We start from the raw sequence: 26,432 nt of genomic DNA, 5'->3' as shown, positions 1-26,432 counted from the left end.
CTAGTTTGCAACAGTAGAGTTCTGCTGTAATACTGAGAAACCTTCATCATACACACAAGTTACTGGCAAACTTCAGTGTAAAGCTGAGACCTACCCATATGCAGCACCGAGCACACTGAAGAGTTAAGTATTCCAGAATATATAAGATCACTCTTCAAATTGTCTGTAAGGTTTTGTGCCTCTTCATCTTTCTAGAGCACAAACACTTGACCAGGAGATTTCTTACAACTATAAGCCAATATAAGAAATTTGGTGCATGACCCTTTTTGGGAATGTAAGTAATTTCCTACTGAGAAATCACCTATTGTTTAATGGAAAGTCGTTGATCTCTGCCCACCATCTGCTCAGTCCAACTGCTTATTTAACACGTTGGGTGATAGCAACACTTTATCTCAGAAATTACCCCTGCTGAAGCTAATGAACATCGTGTTGTAATTTTAACTAGATTCAGATTTATCTCCAGTCCTAGCCAAGCACTGAGTCCATTAGTTACTGACAGTGACTAGTGTGTTTGGCTAGCATATTAACTCACAAATTGTTCCACTAAAATCAACATAACCAAACACGCAAAGTTATCTCAACAATTCTCAGGTGGGATACAATCTTTATGTCAAGGGATCATCCTTTCACAACATCTGTATAAAACACCTGAATTTGATTAAGAAAACCTCTTTTGGAGGCTTTTGTGCTACAAAAGTGTAGACACAATTCTTTTCTGTAAACCTCATGATAGATGAGAGGGGCTGACTGTGACACTTGTGTGAAACAACCAACCACTGCCAACCTGTATTCGAAAAAAGAAAGGAACTCCTGTAAAGTCTTTGCAATCCAAAAAACACACCATCAAGTAATTTATAAATCAAAAGAATATCCTTGGACACAGGTTATGTAGAAGATCCCCCACGAGACACCTGTATCTCTCAAAATGTGGTACAAAAGGCCAGGAAGAGTTGCTGAGTACCACTAACACAACCCAGCTGGGAGGAGGTGATCCTCTAAGTAACAGAATGCGGCCTTAACACTTACATACCTCTAGGCTCCAATATTTCACTTTTTCAAACCTTCCACGGACAAAGTGTTTGAATTGGCTTTCATTTCACTGAAACCAGTTTATTCACAGTACCACTGCTACCGTGCCACTGCTAACTTTTGATCTCAAAAAAAATTTTTTTACAAACGCTGCATTAACAGCATATCCTCCATCATTGCTAACGAACAGCATGAAAAGAGGTTTTCAAATGGTGTCAAACTGCACACTATTAATACACAACAGTGAGTGAAGTCTTATACAAACATGCAGTAGAGCAGGATGAGAAAGTTCATGTAAAAATTACCCAATCCAAAATGATGCTTTTCATGTCCATCCTATTTACAATGTATCAGAAGCAGCTGACTCACAAACACCAAACCGACTGAATAACTGATGGGTTGGCATTACCTATGTGCTGCTCAAGAACAAACACACCTGAGCAGTCACAAGCACAAGGCTGCATTATAAATCCACAGCATGAATGTGTGTTTTTCACATTTATTATGTAACATTCTCCACATAAAGCCATAGCACAGAGACTTGCAAGGTTGGCTAATTTTCTGCCATTGATAAACAACAATAAAATGGACATGTTAAAACACTGTTTGCCGTAGTATGGTTTGAATACTTCAGCAGCGTATTCAGGGAATGTTTTAATCTAGAAATAACTAAGTGGCTGCTAGTGAACAAAGAAGCACCAGAACACACAGCAGTAGAGAGAGAGATTCAAAAGATTTTTTAAATCTGTACAGTTCTGTGTAGTAAACCATTTATCTACAAAATCAGTTTGAGCTTACAAGTATGTCCAGCCTACCCTGGTATATACATTACATACAGTTTTGCAGCAGCAGAATGAAATTTTAAAGCCAATGCCCTTCACATATAACTAGTTTGTGCTGAAACAATTTGTCAGTCTTATTTAACTGTTATCATTTGCTGCAGTAGAAGGAAATTCTAACTGATAAAGGTTAGATTTCTGATGTCACATAAAAATAGCAACAGCTGTCTTTCACAAAATTCACTAAAGCTCGCTTGCATCTTCCCTGCCAAAATTAATCACATATTCTAAGGATGTCCAAGTGCTGTCATGCGTATCTTCCTCTGTCACTGAAAAGTAGAGCTGCATTCTCTACCTTTATGTGGGTCATTTCTCCACAATAACAACATTTTTTAAATGGCATTCAGGGTTACAAAATGGAAAGAGATCCCATTTCACTGCAGCCATTTGTTCTTAACACAGAGAGGGTAAAGGGGGACAGGATGGAAGCTCTCTCTCCTGTCTCCACCTGCTCCCTCTGTAACTTTTTTAGTACTGTTCCAGTAGACTTTAAATCTTACTTTAAAAAGCCAATATACCAGATGTCCTTGATTGTCCCACCTGCTGGCTGTGTTTACACTTTCAATAACTGATCCACTTATCCATCCTCATGCATGCATACATGAAAGAAGCACTGGGCAGTGTGCATGATGTGTTCTCTCTTGGACCTGGAACGGGGTATGTGAAGAGTGACGGCTGTTTGTTTTAAAGCTTTTTATTTTAGTTCTAGCTGCACAGCCTCGCATGCTTTGCTCAGGAGGTTCCATGTTGACAATCTATAATAGCTGACTTCAAAGCCACCACACTAGCAGGATCTGGTCTGGGAACTGAAATATGACAGCCTTAGCTACTCAATTTGAGTTTCTCTGCCTAGGGATAATATAAAATCCCTCATCAGTCAGTACGTATCTTCCTCACCTGTGTTTTGATCATCAGGGGTATGGCTTTTACAAAGCTTTCCCACCTTGCTTTTTCTTTAATACAAACTTTTAAAGACTTGTATGACAAGCTCAGGAAATCTGTGCTTCTCCTGAGAAGCAGGCTACACTGTGCACACACTTCTGTGTCACATAGCATAGCTGAAACTTGTTTACTGCTATCAAAGCTTATTTACAGCCTATCAGAAAGCTAATAATACTTTTAATTTTCCCACAATACAAAGCAGACTGCCACTATACTTCTCATCAAATCCGATACCCTGCCAAGGAAACATACAGGCTTCTGCATTCAGTCTTCAGTCAGCACTAAATCTGGCTGCTCAGACCAAGGATTACAAAGCCAAAGCCTCATTACAGAATCACTGTGCAAATACAGTAATATACAATAAAGAAATATTTGTAAAAAAAAAATTGTGTATTGCAGACAAACATTATACAAATAGACTTCTGCAGATATTGAACAATACCATCACATTTTCCTGTTTTTCTACAATATATCCCAAGTATTCCCAATATGTACTCTGTCCATTTTATTATCCACAAGTACAGAGCAAAGTCATGTATATAAATATGCTGACATATAAATATCCACTATTTTCAGTCATTTAAACTGGAAACTACAAAACAGGAGTTATGCCTATAGTTGCACGTGTTTATATTCCTAGTTCTTCAATGATGTATTTCTTTTACTGATGAGATGATGTTCTATGCATTTGTGATTCCACGTTTTTTTCTAAATGACTACTCTTACCAGTATACAACATGTTATTAAGACTATTTTCCCACTTTTCAGTGACTTCCTACCTTACTCACACCCCTCAGTTTGGGCAATGGACCCAAGATTCACATATGTTGAAGAGTTCAATTATGATAGCTACAAAGAGCCCAATTATGGTGAACTATTGCTATTACTAATGTTAATTAGTAAGTAACAATTTGTTCATAAACTAACTGGAAAAGGGAAGAAAGAAACTCATCAATGAACAAGAAAAGTCTGTCTTGGCTCATTCCCTGTTTGGACAATGATTTATTTGGTTTTGTGTGCATGTCTGCCATGCTACAGCTGCTTTTATAGTCTCTGTTTCTTGAGATATCTGAAGAGCTATGTCTGATACAAAGATTTGATGGATGTCTGTCTAACTAATGTATGTAGCTATTACTTTGTATTTTTCTTCTTTATTACATTTTCAGAATCAAAAAGAGATAAGCATTACCACAAGTCACTGCTATCAATATCAAGAAGATACACACAAAAGGTGTTTGAACAAAATGAAATTCTACATGTCAGTAGTAGACAAGCTGTTGTTGGAAAGTGCCAGTAATTAAATTTTACAGAGAATTACAAATTTTGGACCTCTCACAGTGATGAGATCTGTCAGACACAGATAAGAATTTGTATTTTTAAAATATACAAGGTTTCATATCACATCTTCTTTTAATATGAGAACAAAACAAACCTGTTGTTTGTGCCAGCAGCTCCAAGCAGTTTGTCATGCTGCAAAGGACAAAGTATCGATCTGGTTGGGCCACCACCATTCTAACACCACTGACACCATTATCCAATTCATGGATAATAAAGCGGGAATCTGTATTCACCCAGTTTACCAAAGAAATACTGGGAGAACAGCAGAGGATGTATGTATCACAGGACAGTGCCCAAGGGTGCAGAGAACAGGAAGCCCCAAAAGCAGAGACAGACGCTGTAAGGGACACAGCAGGACTGCATGACTCCAAGTGAAGACCTGGACGCCCACTGAGACCCTGCCCCAGCATGGGCTGGGTCTGCTCTCTGGCACATTTTGCACATGCAGAACATTAAAAACTTGAATTCACAGCGATATAGAAGCCAAATATTTGTTAACATTTTAAAAGAAGGAATGCATTTTAACATTTTTTTCTTTTCAATGCCACCTACAAAGGGTTACACACAAAACCTGCTCACTTGCTGTGAGACGAGGCTAGAAAAAAAAAGACCCTGAAGTCTCCTAGACTATCCCGAGAAAACGATCTTTACTTTTACAGGCTGCTCAAACTGTTTGAGAGACACCATGGTGTCTGGGGCACTGCTGTCCTGTCGCAGCCGAGGCTGAAGGGCGCTGGGAGGAGAGGCACAGTCTGCCTAGGGCTGGTCACTGCAGGTTCCAGCTGCCCTCACTGCACCCAACACAGGGCACAGCTGAGCCCCACAGCTGAGGTGGGGACAAAACCCCCTGGGAATACCTCTGGGAAATGTATTTAAGATGGTGCAAAACCACTGCCCAGCAGCGAGAAGTGAGAGGGGCAAGTGTGAGAAATAGCAAGGTGAGAGAAGGAGGAGGGGAGGAGGAGCCCCAGAGCTGAAACAAAGAGATTCCCCTGCAGCCCATAGTGGGTTGCATCACCCCATCAACATGCAGGCTCCCCTGCAGCCTTGGGAGGTCCCCATGATGGACATGGGGAAAAGGGCGAGGAGTAAGGAGTGAAGGGGATGAGCTGTTACAAACTAGCCACAAACCTCACTTCCCACCTCCCTGTGCTTCTCAGTGGGGTCAAGCAAAAGGGCTGGGAATAAAGGAGTGAATTTGAGAGGAACAAGGGGAGAAGGTGTTTTAGGTTTTGTCCTTGTTTTTCACCATACCAGCCTGTTTTAATCAGCAGTAAATTAAGTTACTATTCCACAAGACGAGCCTGTTTTGTCCATTAAGGCAAGTGACGTCCCCACCCTAATCTTGAGACACGGGGAGTGAGAGACGGGCTGGGTGGCAGCCTGGCAGTCCGCTGAGGTCAGCCCACCGCTCTTGGGAATCAAACCTGGGAACTGAATTTTACAAAGTCAGGTAGTCCAATTATATAAAAGTGACCAAAGTTCATTATTCATTACAATGCAAAGCACACCTGCTAATAATGAGGTGAGCAACACTTGCTACACAGAAAGTATCTGCTGGTTCCACCACCTGATGCTCCCAACCACCTTCTGTGCAGGCTCAAAGTTCTGGAGTGGTTTCAAAAGCTGCTTAAACTGACTAAAGGCTTTGGTACTGCCAAAAGAGAAGAGATCCTGCCCTACTTTTCACATGCACATCACTGCACTATTTTCTTGTGAGGCAGCAGTAAGGTTTATCTGGCTGAAAACTACTGTTCATTTTTAGCGCTGGAACAAAAAAGGAATATAAGATCATCACTTCCAGCAAACACACTATCTTGAAACTATACCCTTGGAGCACTTCAGGCTCATGATTTCAATGCACCTCAGAAAATAACTATGCTTATGAGACTTGGATGATAGCCGTTCCCCTAGCTTCACACTGGGGTTTCTTAAAATGTCCATTCTGATTTATTCAGATGTAAAGATAGTAAGAAATATCCTGCTGGGTTTTTCTGAGCCAATTTGTCACAAAATTTTTTTCAACACTGCTTGCCCAAACCTGTGACAGGACAAGAGGACTTTCTGAACCAATCTAAATTTATGGTCTACTAATCTGGTATCCTCTTTGTGACAAGGTCAATCATTTAAAAAAATGTGCATGAACTCCTGCAGTAGTTATCTGTAACATAATTCATTCCATGAAAGAATACCCTACCCACTTATCCATTTATTTTGCCCTACACCTGGGGTATTTTTCTTCCTCCTAAAATCTTGCAATAATTTACTCATAGAAACATCGAATATGCTGAGTTAGAAGGGACCCAACTTGAGTTGGAACTCAAGTCCAACTCCTGGCCCCAAGAATGTGCCCCCACGTGCCTGAAAAGCATTGTCCAAATACTTCTTGAACTCTGTCAGGCTTGGTGAAGTGACCACTTCTCCTGGGAAATCTGTTCCAGTGCCCAACCACCCTCTGGTTGAAAAGCAATTTCCAGATATACAACCTAAACCTCCCTCAACACAACTTCAGGCATTTGCTTGGGTCCTGTCACTGGTCACAAGAGTGAAGAGATTGGTACCTACCACTCTTATCCCTCCTGAGGACATTGAAAACCACTGAGACTGAGGCCTCCCCTCAGTCTCTACTCCAGGCTGAACAAACCAAGTGACCTCAGCTACTCCTCATATGGCTTCCCCACTGGACCCTTTACCATCCTTGTTGCCCTCCTCTGGATGCCCTCTAAGAGCTTAATGTCTTTTTTATACTATGGCACCAAAAACACCTCCAGCACTGGAGGTGAGGCTGCCTCAGAGCAGAGCAGGACAAGGACAATCCCCTCCCTTACCAGGTTGGTGATGCTGTGCCTGAAGCCCCCCAGGACAGGGTTGGCTCTCCTGGCTGGCAGGGCACTGCTGACTCATGCTGCCATCAATCAGGACCCCCAGGTCCCTTTCCATGGCATTTCTCTCCAGCATCTCATTCCCCAGTCTGTCCATACACCCAGGGTTGTCCCGTCCCAGGTGCAGAACCCAGCACTTGTTTTTGTTAAACTTCATACAGTTAGTAACTGGTCAGAGCCTCTTGTAAGGCCTCTCTGCTCTCAAGGAGTTGACAGCTCCTCCCAATTTAGTGTTGTCAGCAAACTTATTTAGTATTCCTTTGTGTCCAAGTCATTAATGAAGATATTAAAGAAAACTGGGTCCAGGATGGAGCCCTTTGGAACCCCACTGTTACAGCTATCACTACCCTGTCTTTCAAAACCATTCTGAATTTTCCCAGCATCTTGACTTTGTCCTCTAGTAATCTAATGGGGCTTTTATCCAGCCAGTTAAAAAACACAGTTTTCTTCCCAGATATGGTGTGCACTTTTAGGTGCATACGTTCCCCATAAAACTATTATTTTCCCACACAGTTTCGGGTTCTTTTTTGCCTGCCAAAAAGGAGAGAAAAGGCATGTTCCCCTGCCACAAAACATATGCAGGAGAACAAGCGCCTGGTTTCTGACCATTACTGATGCTGAGATTGACTGGGATAAACAGCAAGTGTTCCAAGTACCACCTCTGGCTCAGTGAGCCAAATGTTTGATTGTTTTCATGTTTAACAGCTTATATATAATTGCTGCTGGTTTAGACTGTAACACAGTAAGTGCAGCACTGTGGGAAGAAAGAGGCCTGTTTTTGCACCAGCAGTTTTATTCTTTCTTTCAGGAAGAGTAAGATCTGAACTTGACTGTATTACTTTGTGAAATTTCATTTTCCCCAAAGAAGTCTTCGGTGTACCTGATTCAATCTGAATCCCCCAAGCCCACAAATCTCATCGCAGCCTATGTTGCCAAGAGAAAATAGTTGAATTTACTTTCAGCTAAGGGGGTTATAAAGAGTTTAATAAATTTCAACACATTGATTAAAGTACTTTTTGCATTTATTGTTCTTCCTATTTTTAATGGATGCACACACTACAGATCTATGTGACATTCCACTTTCACTGCTGTTTAATGGTTTACCTTTAAGATGGCAGTGATTAAAGGAGACAAGATGTATCCATCTACAGCCCAGGGACTTTATCAGTGGAAAGTCTGGTCTCAAAAGAGAAATCAAGTGAAGAGTTAGTTCAGAAAAAAAGGAGGTAAAAACCATAGTAATAGGAATTTTGTTAAATACTTCTATTTTTTGAAGCAGGTTTACAGTCTTTCAACCTTTGCCTAAAATTTTGGTGCTCATTGCAACAATACCTTAGTCCTTATTTCTTGCGTAGTCCCAGGATTCCAGGGCTCCTTGTTTTTCACAAATGGACTAAAAACTAAACACTTCTAGGGCAGGAAAACAGGAAAGAACTCATGAGAATTTTGTTATCAGCTAGCATGGTATCTTGAATTTAAATGGGTCAGACCACTGAGACTGGTTGGTCTGGGACCTCCTGATTCTGGATCTGTATTATTTACAGTCTTTCTCTGTGCTCTGTGGAGATTCCCTCAGCTGGCCTGAGCACCATTCTGCCTTTTTAGAATGTTCACAGCAAATACACTGGAAGTAATAGTTCCCGTGAGAGGAGAACTGCTTTCATCACTGTTACTATCAAGGAAAAAATACCTCCAAAGCAAAAAATACCACCAAAATCAACACATCCTAAATATTTCTAAATGAGAAGTAGTATTAAAGAGAAATTGCATCTAAAAAATTTAAAGGAATATTTTTTGCAATATAATGGTGTTTTTAGGTAGGAAGACTCCTTGTAACACTTAAAAATTTCCAGTTTTTTTAAACACTTCCTAATACTCAAAAAGTCTCAGAAGGCATTTCCTACTGACTCTACTTATACAGCAACCCCTCTAACCCAATTTGTAGTATATTATATAGACCTCAGCACACTAGAAGACCTACCCAACAAATTCTGTGACTCAGGTAACAAATTAAGAAGCATTTCTAGTTCAGATTTGTGCATGTGATCCTCAGGTGTTGTTGCACTTTGGTTACCGGCACAGATTTTTTAAAAAATTCTTCTAGATTCATTCATATCCCATTTTTGCTTTAATTTGCTTTTCCACTTCATATTTACTTTACAGACAACTTTATTCTATTTCATATTCCTGAGAACCTTATTGTAGCTCATGGGTCTATCTGGATAATCTCTTTAGTAGCAATACTTTTCAGGGCACGAAACAGTAAAATGTGCATGAAAGTCCTTGAAGCTATTGTTCAAATGGAAATTCAACTTTCAAATCCCAAAACATTTGCTTTCATTTAAATTAGTTTGAGTTATAACATTGGTGACTTATTCCCAGACACATTCGTAAGACAGTATTTCCTTTTCTCAGAAGAAACTGCCTGTAACTGAGATATGCATGATAGTGAACAGAGATGAAAATTAATTTTATCACTGTGATGAACACACTACTACTTCAACAAAAATTTATTTGCAAGTTTTGGTGGAACAGGAACAGATTCAGGGGACTTAGAAGATTAAATATTTTTTATAAAATCATAGAATATGCTGAATTGGAAGGGGCTCATCAAGATCATTGAGTTTAGCTCCTATCTTTCAAAAATGAGGAGTCTCTTCACAAATGTACGTACCTTGCAGGAAATAAAGATTTCCTTATTAAATATATTTATATCTGGATGTTATTACGCTGTTAATGCAATTGTGACATGAATTACATTTTTGGCTCCTAAAATCAGAAAAGGGTCTAGGATGCAAGCCTGATACTATAATCACATCTCCTAAATTCACTGTGCTTGTCTACATCACTGGTATTGAATTTTATGAAATGACTACAGAAGCAATGGGACTGCCTGGTGGAGACTGCAGTGTACAAGCATTAACTCAAATGGAACTCATCAGCTAAAAAGGCATAGCAGACATTCTATCTGCAACCTGAAAAATCACAGTACCTTAATATATGCAGCTACATTGCATAAGATACTCACAGGCAAAAATATAAGGACACACACTACTGAATGTACTAATCAAAGACAAGCCTTACTCAGAAATTATCTGTTTAGTGGTGCACAATGGCAGATGCCACAGCATATTTTTTTGTGATGCAAGGCTGCTCAAGATCATCTATGGATAATGAACCATGACAGCTTGGGATTTGATAAAACACAAATTGATGGTGAGAGAAGGCAAAGAATACAACTACTATCTGAACAAGAAATGCAAATCAACTGGATTTTTTAATCTTTAATCTCAAAATGAAATATCATGTATTACTACAAAACTACATGTTCATTAATCTAACAAACTTTGCAAAAGAAAAAGTTATTTCTTTAATTTCTTTACTATCTCCATTTTAATTCTTGGAAAGTGCCATGGATTAAGATATTTAATAGATTATATAAGTTAAAAGAATCTTGTTTGTTTAAATTACCTTATATGATTGGCATCAATGCAGTGTTCACACAGTAATCTTGAAAGAAGGTTCTTCTTCTTCACGGTTCAGAAAAATATTCCTTTATTCCCTTTAAAAGAAAGACATTCCATGTAAACACTTGCCAGTACCTCTAGTGCTGTATTTTCCAACTCTGCCCACAAATAACTGCTACTGAAAAACTACTTTAAATGGACTTGGTTTGTTCATTGCCTTTCAGCTGATTGCCCGTAGCTGATTATCATGAGATTTAATCAGACTGTTTGCTAAGAGACACAGAAGAAAAAAATGTGAACAAGATTTCTTCATCATGGACTGATCTGGACTGGTTTTTTAGTGTGCTCCAATATTATATATTCCTGTAGATTTCATCAGTGAGTCAAGTAAAGTGAATTGTAATGATCTCACATCACGCTTTTCTACTGCTGTAAGCCACAAGATTCCTTAACTTAGCATGCTCAGTGAATTCACAGGATATTGGAAAGACGTGGATTTATACTTGAACATTTTTTAACTTCTATACACAAACAGCCAATTTCAGAACAGTTTAGATTTACGGGGAAAAGCGTCAGCAGTCAATTTAATCTTAGATTCAAAACAATTTCCTAGAACTATTCAGATTATAATAGATGTTTTTTTTCCTTCTCTGCTCTTCTATTTGCCTTCTATACAGTCTCCTGTTCTGGTAAATTAAAGGAATTCACATGACTTTTTCCCCACAGCTGCAACTAGAAGCTCCAGTTAAGACTGAATGCTCACTGTGCTGGAAGTTGTTTGAATAAGACTGTTAGACATCTTTAAGATTTTTATAAATCAAATCCCTTAGACAGTAAATAATAGGAGTAAAGCTGTATCAATATATTTGTTCTACAGATGAAAGCTAAGGTACACAAATATTAAACAATATGCTGAAAGTCACACCAGTCTGGTTCAAGGATCCTTCTCAGTCTTAAATGCCTTGAATCCTTGCCCAGTACCTGAATCACATCTCATAAAGCCTGTCCTCAGTCCCCATATCTTATATGTAGCATTTTTGATTGTTATCCTTAGGAGGAAGTACTACCAGTATTTAATTTTGTTGGACTTGACAATATTTAAAACTGCAAAATTGTAAATAACGATTTTTTTAAACAACCAAAGGATTAAATAAAATCAAAAATTCATTAGAAGTATTTTAAATACTTTGGAAGCTTTCATTTTTCACTAGTTAAGTACAAATAAATCAATACTGTAAAGATGATGGAATTTTCTGTAAATGTATATACCTATTACTTGCCTTCTAATTTTTAGGGACTAAAGTCCATATCAGCAAGGTGCATTGCATTGAATTTAGAGCCACCAAAGTCTGGCGGTACAAGAATTTAGAGCTCCACATAACATCTTTTCCATCAGAAAAGGAAAGAAAGAATAAAGCCTTTAAATTACTCCAGGACCTAGGGTTTTAATGAAATAACTATCAGGAAAAGCTGGTTAAAAATGTTCTGACTTTCACAGTGAACAATTATTTTGTAGCTTGTGGCTGTCTAGATAGAATATCTTTATTTATCAAAACAACAAAGTGAAATTAAACTCATTAGATGCAAACCACAATATTAATAAAAGAACATCACTGCAATGTCAAGCAGTAGAAGTTTAATTCAGTCTATTTCTGAGGCTTTATTACAGTCTCTGAGTCATCTTTTTTTTTTTTTTTTTGTGGGGAGCAATGCCTATTCAGTGCCTAGGTTGTTTTTTTCAAGGAATTTAAGGGGTTTACCCCTCCTATTCTGTGAATGCTCTAGAATTCATATACCTTCTAGACCAGATTCTTAAAATAAAATAATTGTTTTCATGATGAAATTTTTTTAAGAAAAAACCCAGCTAATTTTATACATCACATAATGGATCCCTATTTCCTCTCCACCTCCCTTTTTTTTTTTTTTTTTTCTTTCTTCAGAGCATGTAGCATGTATTGTACATTCCCATATATCCAAGACAACGAATTCCATTTTCCTGCCTTCCTGGCTCATTTCTCAATCATCCCCAGTTCTCTCAAGCTAGGATTACTGGCTGATACTACTGGCAGTAATGTTGGCAGCTCTACATCTGCTGTCCAGCTATCCAATTCCTTATTAAACCTGTCTTCTCTAGAGCTCCCTGCCAATTCCGACTCTTTTTGTCTAGTCAGTCCCAGTTTCCCATTCCATGTCCAATTTTTATGCCCTTTCTCATTATCCAGGTTGACTATTAATCCACTGCTTTTGCCCATTAAGCCTCAGCCATTCCCTCCTCAGCTCAGGTCTGACCAGTTTTCTGATACTCTTCTGTCCACTGGCGTCCTGGCAGAGTTCTATCTGAGAAAACACATTGAGGAAGTAAAAAAAGTCATCATGGGAAACTCTTTTTAGATATTTTTCATCTTGTAACAAAAAGTCTATTGGCTACTAGGGATGCTAGAGTTTATTGCATCTCAATCTACGGAGTTTTGAGAAGCCAGAGCACATTTAGCAATGACTGCAAATGGAGATTTTTTCATGTTTGTTTCATTAACAGATCCCTCTTCCTTTTGTGAATTATTTTCCTTTTCAAAAGGCTTACAATTCTGCTGATTCTAGTGAATATTCACAGGCATGGTCACAAACACATTCTGTCAGAACTGGCAATCTCACTGCTAGAAAACCTAAATCTGCCAAAAAGGAAACTTTCAAAATATGACATGTAGTTTTGTGCTGAGATCTTAACTGTGTTGAAGAATCCTAGTTAGATGCAAATATTTCTAAGGAGACAGGAGTTAACATCTGGGAGTCAGAAAAAGAAAGATAAATCTATAAAGTAAGTTTTAGGATGCTTTAGTATAGGTAACAACAAAGCATGAACCATGTTTCAACAAGAATTTTTAGGTTTTCTTAGAGATCTAAAATTTCTTTTTACAAGTCCCTTAGGGAGCAGAATGAACCTCTCTCACTTGTTGGATGAACAGTGCATAATACTTTGCATAATGAAATTAAGCAGCCTGAAGTACATGTGAACATGACTAATGAGACCAAATGCAGCAGGAAAACCAAGCAGATGGCTTGAGCGAGCTGGAACTGAGTAGCAAGGAGAGATCTGAATGGTTTGGGGTTTTGCAGAATACATACAGAAACAAAAAATTTAATTTTTGCATTTCTGTATAACAGTGCATCTGTCAGCACTTTGGTGATCTACAGATGACAAGTGAGAGCTTGCCAGAATACTAATGCTGTCTGTGGAAAACCTTGATGTGTCATCTATGGAGATAAAAAACACAAACAAAATGGAGGTTGGGGGTAGGAGTTGTTTTGTTCTGCCACGTCTTGCTTTGTTAATTGCATAAAAAGATAGTAAGCTGGTGGTATATTTTCAATGGATTAGCTCTTCTCCATCAAAAGCCTTGTTCTCAGACACCTCCTTAGTAGTATGGACATCTGGATGGAAATGCAGTAAGAGAGAGAAAGGAGACAGCAGGTACTAAAAGATGATGGGAAAAGGCTTTCTTATGAGGAAAGGTCAATGACCAACTTATAAAAGATGCTACCAGAAACACTGGGAGATGAAGATACATTCAGTTTGCTCTCATTGCTTTTGGGAAAAAACCAAATCTGTGCACAGAAAAGATTAACTGTTCATTTCTGTAACATGAGCTACAATGAGGGTTAGCAGACAGCTTCACCTTGAGAGGTATTCAGGTGAAGGTATAGCTTTGCTCTGCATGAAGCACATTCTGACACTGGCTATTTACATCTGCAAACTTAAGGGCTTGCCTGCAGTTATGTTATAAAGGACAAGGATATTCAGAGAGAAATAGTATAAAATTGAGCAAATTTACAATGTCATCCTACTGCCATCTCTACCACAAACGACTGGGATAAAATGCCTTCAGATGTGTATTTTCTGACAGATTTTTTTTTTTTTCACTAGAAAACTTTAAGTGATATTTTGAAATTAAGCACAACATTACCTCAGATTGCAATATAAAGGTATCTTGTCAACAAAGTAATTTTAACCAATGTTCAGAATAAAACTATTTAATTGATTTTTCTGGTCCTGTCAATAAGTATAGTAGTCTGTTCCACTGCTGATGATAATGCTACAGCTGTAGCCCACCTACCACATATTTGACTATGACATGCTCCTAATATTCAGTGCTCATAACACAATTTAGTAGTGCAAAAACTCTTACTACCAACACAAACTGTTGAGGTACAAAATTCACACATTCTTTAATCCCTTCCGTTAGTTTTAAAAATGTATCTCTCCACTGTATGCACTGGTCTCTCTTTTTCAAAAGTTCAGAATAATTAGAAACACAGAAAGAGACTGAATAATTCCATGGAGCATCATTACTCAGGCAAGAAAATAAAAAAGGACCAAACCTCTAGTTTTAAAAGGACCACCAAAGAACTGCAAACTTCTTTTATTTTTGGAAGACAGTAGTAATTTTTTTTCAGGGGCTTCTGATGTTATTTTTTATCTCTGGTACTAAACAAAAAACATTTCTTTCATTCTGAAGCATATTGAAATTATCCTCCCTCTGAAACAACCACAGAAGTCTTTAACAATCTAGACCAGCAAGATCTTTCAGTCAGCCTTGACCTAAATTTATCAGATGACATATGCAGAGATTTGGACAATCTTTCTTTTACTGCAAATGATTGTTAATTACACCAAAGAACAAATTTTAAGCTTCAACCCAAGCAATGTTATGAAGCCCTTGATACATGATAAATGACTTAAATAAGAAGTGAATACAGACATCATTCCAGCCTGTATTACTTTCATCAGATCTCCCTCTCATCTTCTAAACATTGGCTGTTATTCAAATTATCTGCAAAATCCAGCTTATATCACTATCCTTGTAGTTTTCTAGCATAACCTATGCTCAGTATGAGTACCTACCACACAGGCTAATTGATCTCAGTGCCTTTTATTGTCCATACAGACGAGGTATGCAATAGGGTTTTGTGAGGAAAAGTATCATCAGACAATTTCTATCCTCTTGGTGCTTTAAAAATTACACTCTCCTTCTGTAAAGCTGTTTGTAAATAAGTTCAGTGGCGAAGCTGCGTTTCTGTGATATTCTGCAATAATTTTTATCAGGATAGAGGACTCAAACTCGACCTTTGCATCATTATAGGTTTGGCATAAAGCATATAGGAAAACTAGCAACATTAAAGGAAGCTGGAGCGAAGTGCAAAGCAAACAGAAGAAAGTGGTTCTCTGCACAACAGGTGAAAGATCCATGAAAATGCCAGAAATATATTAGGGGGCACAAGAAAATTTTAAAAAGCTGTATGGGGAAACTTAACATGAATTTAGAAAAGAGATTCATTGAGAGCTGGTGATATCACACCAAGTTTAGGACATCCCTTGAGCTGAAAAGAGTTGGCAGCTGGGAATTTTCTAGAGATGTGTTATGTATTCTTACTCTGTTCTTCTCTGGAAATCTGCTATGGCTTATTAGAGATAAGATGTTTAACACTGTAGATCCAAGGCTAAGAGAATCCCTGGTCTGAATTTTTGGAACCATTCTTCCATTTCAATTACATGATCTGAATTTGTTTATACTTCAGCCTAAGCAAAGGCAAGGAAATTGATGCCTTCATATTCCAGGAATTAGTCAAAACCACTGCATGATACATCTGCATCACCCACTTGTCCTTAGTACTACAAGTGAGATCACTTGTACTGAACAAATTTGTATGGCTTAAACTGGATATGTCCATGATCTTAATTTCATTAGTAGTGGCTTCTGTTATTCAGAATGGTGAAGGAGAAAAATTAATAACAATGATAATAATAATAATAAATGTTACATTAATTTTCTTTCCTTACACGGCACAGACAAGTGTAAAACAGACAAGTGTAAACGAAGAATCCAACAGGATGGTCTAAAACCTAGGAGGAACTATGCTTCACTTTATCTGGTAAAGTAAGAGCAGAACAGAAAGTGACTACAGTACAGAGTCATGTGAACACACAGAACTGTCTGATCTAGTAATTGCAACTTGCACATTTTTTCTTTCTCAGTGTGTTGTTTTAGGTACCCATATGGTAGCACACAGCTAGACATTTATAAAAAAAAGACCTTGATGATATGTGCCAAACATCTTTTGAGTTGTCACCATTAAAGAAAAAAGTGTCTTCCCACATGTCAGTATTCAAGCTTATATGCGTTTTCTGGTTTCTCTTTTCTCAGGATATTTTTTACCTTCTTTTTGGGGATATTTTCTTTCAGAAGAATATGCACTGAGTATCTATTAAAATGATACAATATTAGTGAAGGAAATTCTGGTCCATTTCTCTACCTCCTAATCAAAACTAGCACACAATACAAATGGCCAAATACACACTTCGGTCTGCATTTAAGTGACAAGAAGACAAAAATATTATTTCAACTAGCACCCTACTTTATGGGTTCTCATTTGAAATTCTGTGTAAATATCACACTCCTGCTTCCATTCCACTTATGCATAGATGTTACTTAGTAACATTCTTTCTGCTCTTGCTTCATTGATCATTACCATTTATTTTTTTTACTATAGCAAAAGTGGACTGTGACACATATCTTGCTTTGCTGTAAACATTTTTCTTCCACATGAATGCTGAATGCTGAAGCATGCAATTAAAAGAAAAAATCAATAGTTCACTACAGATAAAAAAATTTCATTTCTTTACACTGTGCCAACTCCTACCCTCAAACTCTCATTTTGACCTCTCCTACCACACTAATTTCTTGACCTCTAACTCCTCACTGATCAATTCATTTACTTGTTACTAAAAAACAATTTCCAGCTTAAGCTACAAGCATAACCTTTAAATTATGAAAGATATCAAACAAAGTATCTCATACAGCACTCTCTGTAGAAGGAACAATTGGTTTTTTTCTCATGCCACAAGTGAAACTAACTTAAGGACATACAGTTAACAAGTTGACAAAGGAAGGGCAAGTTTTTGATGTTCTGTTTTCTGGATCTGTGGACTTGCTCAACTAGCAATTATTAAAGTCAACTAACGTGACCAGCTGTCAACTTGTAATGCCAGATTAAGAGTTTAATGTTCTTTGCCGGCATCAAGCTGATGTACAGTATGCCCCTCTGTATCTAGAAAACTTAGCATGTCCTTTTTAAGATGACAAAACAATCTTCACAAAGACCTAGTAATAGAAGCTCACAGTTTATTAAAATCCTGTATACTACCTCAGACTCAGCTCTCCTCAAAACAATTGTTCATTAGCCAATTAGGCTGGAAAGAAGATTTTCCTTTACAAACAGCTTTGATGAGCTGAGTTGCTGTTTTTCTCTCATACACTAAGAAAAAAAAAATCAAAATCTACTTGCCAAGCATTGTTTCCCAACTGCAACATTTAAGGCAAAGATTGCCATTTCCTCTGGCAAAGACTTATGAACATAAAAAAAAAAAAAAAGAAAAGAAGAAAAGAAAGAGCTGTACTCATAAAATCAGGAAAATAAACCCCAATCAAATTAGAAATCTCTATCAGCATGAACTTATCATACACATCCAGACAGAGCTCTCTTGCAACTAGGGAGCAGATAAAGATTTTAATTAGCTCCCTTGAAAATTAGTGTTTGCATTTAGAACGAAGGACAAGTTCATCATCACATTTTTATCATCCACTTTCCAGGAAGCTTCTTTGTCAGAATCTACACCCAAACCATGAATAGGTACCCACATAAAGCAGTCAAATTATGGTAAATTACAACAAAGTGTCATTTAAGAGTGGGAATGCTTTGTATTTTAAGCTTGGAGTTCCTACTGCCCAACTGGGCAACACAGCTTAGATAGCAAGCTTTTAGAGTTGCACTTATTTGGAAACAGGAACACAGGGGAACACTGCTCATCCAACTCACAACACACAACAGTGAAACCAGGTTTTCATCAAGAATGATACAGATTACAACACACATGAGATTTTATAATTAGTTCAGACAAACAAATGCATAGCACACTTAATTCTGCCTTGGTAGAGGAAAGAGTGCCAGGCCCACATATTTTTCAATCTGCATCTTCTATTGTTAACTTTCACACAAATCATACACATACAAATTTATGAACATAAATGTAATAATAACCAAGCCATCATTCCAGAAAAACCAGGCTGTAGTAAAGATAGCATTTTAAATAATTTTCATTATTTAAAACCAGGCTGTAGTAAAGATAGCATTTTAAATAATTTTCATTTGTCTTTGAGGTACTACTTTCTTGACTATATGGAAGTGCCTGTCACTTAACAGGAGAGGAAACTAGTCTGTTTTGTATAGTGCCTATACGAAGGTGTAAGTGAGTCACAGTTTTTAGTCTTTTAGTTTGCACCTTAACAAGACATTGTGAAAAACACGAAGTATGTATGATAGATACTAGTATTTCTCTCAAGACTCAAAATAGAAAGTAAATACACAGATATAACTTTAGTATTGGTTGACTACTTGAGTACCAAAAGTTTGCACTCATTCAGACAGTCCCCAAGTGATGAACTGTTGTATTTCTCTGGGGAATGGTTTTTCTCTAGGACCCCTGAAGCCTGTAACCATGTAGTTTTACCCTTCCTTCCCTTCTTGAACTAATTGGCTGAGATCCAGCCATCCCCCCTGGACAGAAGCATTGATAAGGGCCTGTCCTCCCCTCTTTCTTCCTCTTGCCCTCCGGCTCTCCAAGGCTCCAGCCCTCTTTCCCTCCTTTTGGACCTCCCTTGCCCTCTGGGCCTCCTGCCCTCGTTTCCCCTCCTGGAATAAACCTCTTGGATCAACCCTGGGGGTAAGAGCCTCCTTTGGATCTTTTACCCTATCCCTGAAATATTCCCCCAAAGCCTCCCAAGAAACTGAGCTAGCCCCGGCGGGGGGCAGAGGGGGATTCGTTTCAATGAACAAAATGTCATGACCAATGGCTCACTCAGTCTTTAAGCCATTACTTCAAAAATAATACTGAAAAAACCCAAAGCCCCACTGTTATAGGCAGATAAAAAGTCCACTTAGTTTTCAATGGATTTCCTGATGCTTGTAAGTATTAGATGATCAGGCTTCAAAGGTGTGAAGTAATGTATCTTAAAAACAACTGCTTACTGGGAACCTGCAGCAAATATTAAGTGATACAGATGATTTTGCTTATCAGAAAAGTAATATCACAATGCCATAAAAATGTCCAAAATTCCCAAATGGGCATTGAAATAAACAGTTCTTGTAAAACATCTGTATTAATATTACTTTTTTCTTTTGTTTTCAATTTTTCAATCATTTTTTTTTCAACTATAGAAAAACGAACACTACTGCTTCATTTCTAGCTGGCAGCTTTCTGAGTATCTCTGAACAGTAGAATTCAGAAGGACACTGAAGTTTCAGATACTGGGTGGGTTGAGCCTGGTCAAAAATTAAGTCCTCACTAGCCAGCCATTCACACTACCTCGAAGCATGGAGGGGAGAATCTGAATCAGAGAAAAAAGAAAAAACTCAGGGGCTGAGAAAAAGCCAATTTAAAAAGAAAAGCAAAAAAAATAGGGCAAAAATATGCAAGTGAAACAAAAGCCCTCCCACCAGCATCCCAGTGCTCAAACAGCCTCCAAGCAACACCTACTTTGGAAAGACCAGCCTGCAGTTTTTATCATTTAGCATGACATTCTAAGTCACAGCCCTTTGGTCGATTTGGGTCACTCATCCTGACTGTGTTCCCTCCCAAGCTTTTGCACACCCACCCCCAGTCTACTTGCTATGGACAAAGTCAGAAAAGGCCTTTTTGTTGTGCAGGTGCTGCTCTGCAATAGGTAAAATCCTGGTGTGTTACCACTGTTTTAGTCACTAACCTAAATCAGCAGCATATGAGCTGCGATGAAGGAAGTTAGTTCCATCTGACCCAGACTCAATACAGATACTCGGTCACAGTTCATGTCTCAGGTCAGCCAGAATGGTATATAACTGTACACAGTGACCTTCCCTTTTTCTTTCTCTTACCATTTACACCCTGATTTCCAGGCACACTGATGAACAAGCAACCAGAACACCCAAAAGCATTACTCATGCAGTCTAAATGCAACTACTGAGGTCACAATCCTCAAACCAGACGTCACCTCAGAGGCCTCACTTCCATCTCCTTGTCATTCCACTTTCCAAAGTGCAGCAAAGACAAGTTACTCAACTGTCTTTGCTCCAGGTAGTACACAATAAATTTTCTAAATACCTCATGTCCATAACCGCGTTATCCCCCTTTTCCCTCCTTTTTTTTTCTTTGCCTTTCTAATATCTCAAATTCCTTTTCCTTAATTTACAGCCGGTCAAAACTTGTCCAATTCTTGACATTGCTGATCTGTTTGACATCTCCCAGCTTCCTTGCACTCCATACATTTGATTTCCCTAAAAAAATTCAACTAGCATTCAGTCTACTAAGGAACTTCTCCATCATATTGCCTGTTGCTGTTGCCAAGTTGGTGTTTTGTGCTTGTATAGGAATCATGCAGGTAAGAACTCAGTGGTGACCCTTACTGATAGAAATGCAACTTCTAAAGTTTGTGATAGTACATATGTAAAAAGAAGTAGAAATATGATTAAATAAGATTAAATAAGTAATTCTGTTTCTCACACACATTTCATAGCTTACTTCAGGAATATTTTAACATGGAAAAAACATTACTTGAGGCAAAATTTAATTTTCAGTACAAACATTATATTGCATTGCATTCAAGAAAACAGCAGTTTTCTTGACTCACTGTTGTATTGTCAGTCCATACTGAAGTGAAACAAACTGAAGAAGTAATTCATAATACAGTATTATTCTGAGCAGTTCCACATCCTGTCCAGGCCACTTAAATAGTCTATAAATAATTGCTCAGAAAGGCACAGCTGACAGTGTGCATAGACTGGTTGATGAATCATAAGGTATTTTAAGTAAAATTTTGCTTGATTAACTGTTTTGTTTTTAAACCACATGCACCATATTGTTTGATGTATCTGGACAGATTAAACTGTTCTTAGTCTTTTCCTGAAAACCAGACAAGCCTACAAATGATAAGTTCTATTGTGTTATGGAACTGATGTCAAACAGAAGAGCTCTGTATTGTGTGGTCCCAATTTTATATTTTTTGGCCAAGAATTTAGCATCAGGTCTTGTTCTATATGAAACTAACCCAGATACATCACACACTTACAGCTTTGTGTCATATGGAAGTGATTTTATTTTTTGCCTTCTCATCTTCAAAAAACATTTATTCATCCTCCTGAAGTATAATTTCTCACTTGAATATTTTTTGTCAGCTGGCAACCAAACTGATTACATCTGGAGTATCCTCAGACAGAGGCATAAATGAACAAAGCCCACTGATTTGAGGCAAAGCATACCTGACTTCTGTCATTGTAAATGTTGCCAGTGCATACACTTCTTTGTTTAGACCAGCAGATGTGGTATTTACATGTCTAAAGATGCACAAAAGCACCTAATGAAGATTGTAAAAGCATCTAAATGAGTAAGCACCTTATTTCCAGCAACTTTCATGGGAGTCAGGCATCTATTACAGTTAGTCATTTCAGTAAAACCTACCATGTTTAACTCTAGTCACCTCCAATACCTCCAGGATTTCTTACAATATCCTTAATAATGTCAGTCAGAAATCTTTTTCCTAAAGGTCAGCATCAAAATTTATCACTCCAAGCAATAAAGCAAAATTTAAACTAGAGTATGAGAAATTTAGTAGCTCTATCTTTTGGAAAAACCAACATCTTAGGTTGAACAGAATCAGCTTCATCTCCAGGTTTTGCGTTTGCAGAGTTGTTCTTCCTGGCATCCATGCAGTTTTAGATCATTACCTTTATACAATATAATGCAATATAGTGTTTATGGTATACCAAAGCTTTCCCCCAGCTTCATGTGATTTCACTTCTTACACACTCCTAGGGAAGAGTCACAAGTGAATTACATAGATCACTTTTTCTAGACACAATATTGCATCAGCGTTGACTTAAAAAAACACAAACCAATTTGATAACCAATTGGTCTCCCACATGCATCTGAAGAATTAAGGACCTAAATTAATTTTTAACTGCTCCTCTAGTTGTTGGTGGGCTGATTTTTGGGTGGACAAGATTGAGGAGGGAATTGCTTATTTTATTTTATATGCGTTTATTGGATCCCAGATCCCTCCCTGTCATATTTTTCCCAGATAATAAATACTCACTCTTTTTTCAGCTCAGTCCTGAGATTTAATTAAGATCAGAGTCCTAGTGTGCTGGGCACTGTGCAAATATGCAGTCAAAAGAAAGAAAAACATCATAGCAATAAACCGAAGGGTTTAAACACGCACTGACTTTGGCATTGGAGTAACAGGACACACTATCCAGTTACTTCAAGTAAGTTGCCACTTTTAAGTCCTTTTTCTGTCAGAAAATCCACTGTAATGCCCATCAAGCAGAAACATAGCAGTAAAAATAATAGAGCAAAGAATCTAAGCTATAAAGTCTCATCCTAATGAAGGTATAAAGACAAAACACAAACAGATGAGAAAAGAATGTGCTTGTTCTTACCATTAGAAGAAGCTTAAGACTGCATTTTACACAGGAAGGAAACCACCAGTCTTTGAAAAAGCACATAAAACTTTTTCTTTATTAACTACTGAAAATAGTATTTCAAGAAATAATATTAATTGACAGATTAAAGTGCTGCTTCTGTAAGACTAGCAGAAAAGAGTATTTCATATTTTGCTGTATGCTATTTAGAATTCCTTTCAGTATTCTATTCTTTTATGTGCTACAGGAGTATGCAAAGCTATATTCACTTGAAATGACACATCCAAACAATTCACCTCAGAGACTATTTAGGGCAAGCATGCCAGCACATCAGACAGGACAAGCCTACAACAGAGAGATAGAAAGACAAGCTCTGCTACTATTTCAGGCTGTCTCTTGTGGAGAATTTAGATGCCAGTTATGAAGATCATATAAATGTTTTATGTTTTGCACAATCACTATTGATTAATTATGACCTACATTAGCATTCAAAAAGCCTCAGCAGTAAGACCCTGTAAGACTGCAGACAGTCATTTCAGGTGAATTACTAGTGTGATCCTACAGAATGTCAGTAAATAAGGAGATCTCACCACTATAATTATCAAGGCAGTGGAAAAACAAACTAACAAAATGCACAGCAGTGACATGTTATCTAATTACAAAGTTGTGTTTGTGTCGAGCTTACTTTGAAGTGTATCCATTTGAAAATATGAAACCCTTCTTACATGGCTATTCTAATATGCATTATTAAACTCGTGAAAAGAAGGATTTATAATGTAAGATACATCTGGATATACTAGGATACATTTGGATAATAACAGCCATCACTGTTTTGGCATAGTTTCATCTATTCTTTGAATACCATGCTCAGAAAAAAATTAGTATAACAAGAATGCAGTATCTCAGGGTAGGATGTTCCACCTTCATTTAAAAAGCAGAGGACATGGATGTCCAGCAAGTTGGGGTGGAGAGGAGAGCAGTGTGCTGCCACAAAATCTATTTGCAACAGTTAATACTGGAAGCTTTCACAAATCCATGACTGGAACTAGAGTAAGCTTTACTCTGACTAACAAATTGCTGACAGCAATTAAAAATGACCCAATTATTTCTGGAAAAAATAGCTCTTTAAAATTTAAAGGTGAAACAGACAGATGGGAGGGGAAAAAGAGCAAAATGATAATGTATAAAAATTCGATACCATTTTACTTGAAAACAGAAAAATTTAATAACATTCTTTATTGTCTTTCAATGGAAGAACAAGCTACTGTAATTGTTTTTTTAACAACAGATTTTTCCATAAATAGCATTTGTGTTTTAATTACAGCATTAAAGCTGAGTGAAGAGAATTTACTTTGTTACATACTGTTTCTTTACAACTATCCTCAATATTATTCATTAAACTGGCATGCCATTCAGAAAGAATGCATTTTTATTGTATCCCTTTAAATCACTGTAACATCTATATAATTCCTTAGAACTGACTTAACTATTGATGTAGCTGAAAACGTGAGCATCATCATCCTTTTCAGCATAATCTAATATCTCAGTGATTTATCAGAGTAGGGGCTGGCATAAGACTCTCATATAGACTCATATAGCTATAAACCTTTCTATTACCATAACAGGGTTTCTTGCTGTTACTGTTCCTCTGGGAACTTACTTGCTAGTGAAATGTTTTCCCCCCATATAACTTAACTAACCCTTAAAAGGAATCCTTTGTAAATACTTAAAATTATGAGAACAACAAATCACTTACAGAGAATATATTCTCCTGGTGAAATAAGTTTTTCTAGTAACAGATTCTGTGACACGGCTGTCATTAGTTATTTTTTTTTGTTATAAATGAAAACTTCTGAGGAAAAAATAAAACCCCAAATTTTATATTTCCTAAGTCCTATCAATGATACAGAGGCCAGTAAAAAGGAAAAAAAAAAAAAAAAAAAAAAAAAAAACCCAAAAAAAACCCAAAAAAAACCCCACTAAATAGTGGTTCCTGACTCAATTTAGAGCCTCAAAACAGTGTCTGCAAAGAACAGTACATATTAAAGCACTCAGTAGTACTACCAGCCTGGCCAAACCCTACTCAGCACAAAAGCTGAAGAAAGGAGCTGTGTAATTCTGGCTGTGATCAAAACAGACCTCATGTTTATTCTTTCAAATCTGTTTCCTGGGACTTGTTCCCCCTTTCACTGTTATATTAATCTGCTGCCTCTTGTCTTAAACTGAATTCCTATGACTCCTATGCCATTGGCATCTTTGGTCATTATATACACTAAACACTGCAAAGGATGGATCTGCATCTCTTGACTAAATGTTAGAGCTACCCTGCAGCAGGAACTGCTGGAAGCTCCATGAGATTCTCCAACAAGCACAAGAGTTAAGCTTCTGTTTTAAAACTTTCATCCACTTTGGACATTTGTCACTGTCTAAAAGATTACACAATCAGTTTCATTTCATTAAAACTTATTGAACTCTTTTCTACCACTCAAGAAGACTAAAGTATCTTGTCCCACTCAATTGCCTAGTAGCTATATGCCCAGCACAGCTCTGACACTTTTTCTGGGAGGAACGAGCTGGTACTTCAATGAGGATGAAGAAGCACCATGATGGATTCCTTACAGTATGCAGTCCTGAACAAGCTAAGGACTCCTCTAAGTTACACAACAAGGTACCCCAACAAGGAGCCAGAGAATCTTTGTGAAAGCTTGGCTACCTCTGCTCTAAAACACATCGTGCTCTCCTGCAGTACGTGTGATTCAACAGAAATTCAGTAAATGCAGACACTCAAATGCAGACCTGCAGGGCTCTCTGCCACCCAAATGAGCCATGACCCTTTAAGACCCTTTTCCTGAGCATGCAAATGTAATTACACAACACTGTTCACCAAAATAACAGATAATAATAATACTAAAAGGAAAAAAGGCAGAAAACCTCTAAAGAAACCCTATGATCTCTTAAGGCAAGAAGTTCTAGATTTTGCTCTGTATTATTAAATTAATATACTGAAGACTTTTACACTACCATTACAGCAACTACTATCAAAATCCGTACAAAAGAAGCTAGACTTTTCTTAGTACTGAATTAGGAAAATTAAAATCAGATTAGTGGCCCAGTATCTGGAAAGCAATGCAACACTTGATGGAGTACCTGAACTATTCGTAAGCTTGAAAGACACAATATTCCTTCCAAAAGGCAAAAAACATCCCCCTATTAATTATATCCTATAGACAAAGGAGGTCAACAAAGTTAGCAGAAGTTATTCCAATGTTTGTGTTGGATAAACAAATAAAAAGTAAATAATAATTAAGCTTTGATCGCCCACTTTTTTTCTTCTTTCACCCTTTTTCACATAATCCAAACATTTGAACAATTCTGTCACTGTGTGCTCTCAGGTGAATAAATTACTTTAGTACATTAGTATACACTGTCTT

The 26,432-nt window shown here is 37.5% G+C and overlaps 1 protein-coding gene across 1 annotated transcript in view; it reads right to left on the bottom strand.

Moving 5' to 3' along the window:
- SYT1 (synaptotagmin 1) overlaps positions 1 to 26,432 on the bottom strand; it is a 339,396-nt gene that overhangs the window by 248,460 nt on the left and 64,504 nt on the right. The window contains exon 2 of the mRNA XM_066319213.1: positions 10,502 to 10,592. The gene's annotated coding sequence lies outside the window, so the exon portion shown is untranslated. The remainder of the gene's footprint in view (positions 1 to 10,501; positions 10,593 to 26,432) is intronic.

The sequence above is a fragment of the Sylvia atricapilla genome, chromosome 5, assembly GCF_009819655.1.
Source record: "Sylvia atricapilla isolate bSylAtr1 chromosome 5, bSylAtr1.pri, whole genome shotgun sequence".
Taxonomy (NCBI): domain Eukaryota; kingdom Metazoa; phylum Chordata; class Aves; order Passeriformes; family Sylviidae; genus Sylvia; species Sylvia atricapilla.
Note: the sequence above shows the minus strand (reverse complement) of the source record. Positions and strands in the feature narration are given on the sequence as shown.